Here is a 3,058-nt window from a genome sequence, read left to right as displayed (position 1 = left end):
ATACCTGCCTCTAATAACTTGGTTATTTCCTTCTTCACTACCTCACTCAGGATCGGGTTTAGTCTCCTCTGGTGTTCCCTAGAAGTTTTACAGTCTTCTTCTAACATGATGCGGTGCATACAAATAGAGGGACTTATTCCTTTAAGATCGGTGATGTTGTATCCTAGTGCGGTTGGATATTTTCTTAAGATATGCAGGAGTTTTTCTGTTTCGAGTCTTCCTAGGTCAGCATTAACTATCATTGGTCGTTCAAGCTCTAAGTCTAGGAATTCATATCTCAGATTCTTGGGAAGTGTTTTCAGGTCTAAGGTTGGTTTCTTAAGGCATTGCGTAGGGTCCGGTGTTATTGCTAAACATTGGTTAAGTTTGTTTTCTACAAGATAGTCAGATGATTTGTCTTTTTCTAACTCCGTTTCTTTTATGCATTCATCGATGATATCCATGAAGTAACATGTATCTTCTATTGCAGGTGCTTTCAAAAATTGGGAAAGAATGAACTCAATTTTCTCTTCTCCTACTTCAAAAGTGAGTCGTCCTCGTTTTACATCTATGATTGCACCGGCAGTTGCTAAGAACGGTCTTCCCAGTATAATGGGTGTAACTTCATCTTCTCTAATATCCATGATTATAAAATCAGTTGGAATGTAGAATTGACCTATGCGCACTGGAACGTTTTCAAGAATTCCTACAGGATATTTTACGGAACGATCTGCTAGTTGCACAGACATTTTAGTTGGTCTTAATTCTCCCATTTCAAGTATCTTGCATATGGATAAAGGCATAACACTAATACCGGCTCCTAAATCGCATAAGGCTTTGTCAATGACAAATTTTCCTATGTGACAGGGTATAGAGAAACTACCTGGGTCTTTAAGTTTAGGAGGCATATTCTGGATTATAGCGCTACATTCAGCGGTGAGTGTAACGGTTTCGCTATCTTCAAGTTTCCTTTTATTAGAAAGAATTTCTTTTAAAAACTTGGCATATGAGGGCATCTGCGTAATAGCTTCTGTAAACGGAATTGTGACGTTTAATTGTTTTAGTAGGTCGACAAATTTTTTAAATTGGCCCGCATCTTTGGTTTTAATAAGCCTTTGAGGGTAAGGGATAGGTGGTTTATAAGGTGGTGGAGGTACATAAGGTTCCTTCTTTTCTACGGTTTCCTTATTACTCTCTTCCTTTTCCTTAGGTTCACTTTCTTCCTCAGTTGACTTTTTAGAGTTTTGGTTTTCTATCCTTGGGTCAGACGGTCCTTCCACTTCCGTTCCACTTCTCAGTATAATTGCATGAGCGTGGCTTCTTGGGTTAGGTTGGGGTTGGCCAGGAAATGTACCAGTTGGGGCAGCGGTAGGCGCTTGTTGTTGAGCTACTTGTGAAATTTGCGTTTCCAGCATTTTGTTATGAGTAGCCAGGGCATCTACTTTACTTGCTAGTTGTTTTATTTGTTCGCCAGTGTGTACATTCTGGTTTAAGAAATCTTTATTGGTTTGCTGTTGAGAAGCTATAAAGTTTTCCATCATGATTTCCAAGTTGGATTTCCTAGGGGCGTTATTGTTAGGTGTAGATGGAATCGGCTTCTGATATCCCGGAGGTATAGCTGGGGCTTGATTTGGAGATTGTCCAGGTGCGTATAAAGCATTATTACTCTTATATGAAAAATTGGGATGATTCTTCCAATTTGAGTTATAGGTGTGCGAGTAAGGGCTTCCCTGAGCATAGTTTACTTGCTCCGCTTGGATTCCTGTTAGGAGTTGACAATCTGCAGGAGTGTGACCTTGGATTCCACAGACTTCGCAATTCTGAGTTATGACAACCACAGTGGCTGGAGGTGATACATTTAAACTTTCAATTTTCTGGACCAGAGCATCCACTTTTGCATTAACATGATCAAGGTTACTTATCTCGTACATGCCAGTTTTCGTTTGAGGTTTTTCCACCATTGTTCGTTCGCTTCCCCACTGATAGTGGTTTTGAGCCATGCTTTCGATAAGTTGGTAGGCATCAGCATAAGGTTTGTTCATTAGTGCACCACCTGCGGCGGCATCTATTGTTAACCTCGTGTTGTACAGGAGACCATTATAGAATGTATGAATTACTAACCAGTCCTCTAAACCATGGTGTGGACAAAGTCTCATCATGTCTTTGTATCTTTCCCATGCTTCGAAAAGAGATTCGTTGTCTTTCTGTTTAAATCCATTTATTTGGGCTCTTAACATAGCTGTTTTGCTTGGCGGAAAATATCGAGCAAGAAAAACTTTCTTCAACTCGTTCCATGTGGTGACTGAGTTGGAAGGAAGAGATTGAAGCCATCTTCTAGCGCTATCTCTTAGTGAGAAAGGAAAAAGACGAAGTCGAATTGCCTCTGAAGTGACACCATTAGCTTTAACAGTATCAGCGTATTGGACAAATACGGATAAATGAAGGTTAGGATCCTCGGTAGGATTTCCAGAGAATTGGTTATGTTGCACTGCCTGCAACAGTGAAGGTTTGAGTTCAAAGTTGTTTGCTTCGATTGCGGGTGGAGCAATACTTGAATGCGGTTCATCTTGCGATGGAGCGGCGTAATCTCGAAGAGCACGAGCTGGTTCTACCATCTCGGGTATCGAAGGGAAAATATTTTTGAAATCAGGAAGTTCAACAGGAGGTAGGTTGTTTGCAGCACGATATTCCCGAATTCGTCGTAAGACTCGGAGATATAGTTCGATATCGTTGATTCGTAAGTAGAATGGCTCGCCTTGTGAGCGAGTGCGTGGCATACAAATCAACGAAAGAAAGAAAAGAAAAAGAAAAGCCTTAGTCTCTACAGCGTAACAGAAGAGTTACGATATCGACTAAATAAAAGTCCCCGGCAACGGCGCCAAAAACTTGATCGCGACTTTATGAGTCGAATTTGGGGTACAAACTGCAAGTGCACAGTTCTATCGCGTAGTTTTAAAAGATATCGATCCCACAGGGACTTATGAATCGATATACCGTTATCTAAGGTTACTACGTAAAGCTAAGGCGGATGATACTTTGATTGTTCGGGGGAAAAGTTGAAACTAAAATAAGATCTAGA

The 3,058-nt window shown here is 40.7% G+C and overlaps 1 non-coding gene across 1 annotated transcript; it reads left to right on the top strand.

Annotated features, from left to right (window-relative positions):
• The first annotated feature begins 2,109 nt into the window (after window positions 1-2,109).
• Window positions 2,110-2,216, top strand: LOC127108905 (small nucleolar RNA R71). The gene has a single exon (XR_007796403.1). It is a non-coding gene; the product is annotated as a small nucleolar RNA R71 (small nucleolar RNA).
• The last annotated feature ends 842 nt before the right edge of the window (window positions 2,217-3,058 follow it).

Source organism: Lathyrus oleraceus, chromosome 7 (assembly GCF_024323335.1).
Source record: "Lathyrus oleraceus cultivar Zhongwan6 chromosome 7, CAAS_Psat_ZW6_1.0, whole genome shotgun sequence".
NCBI lineage: Eukaryota > Viridiplantae > Streptophyta > Magnoliopsida > Fabales > Fabaceae > Lathyrus > Lathyrus oleraceus.
Note: the sequence above shows the minus strand (reverse complement) of the source record. Positions and strands in the feature narration are given on the sequence as shown.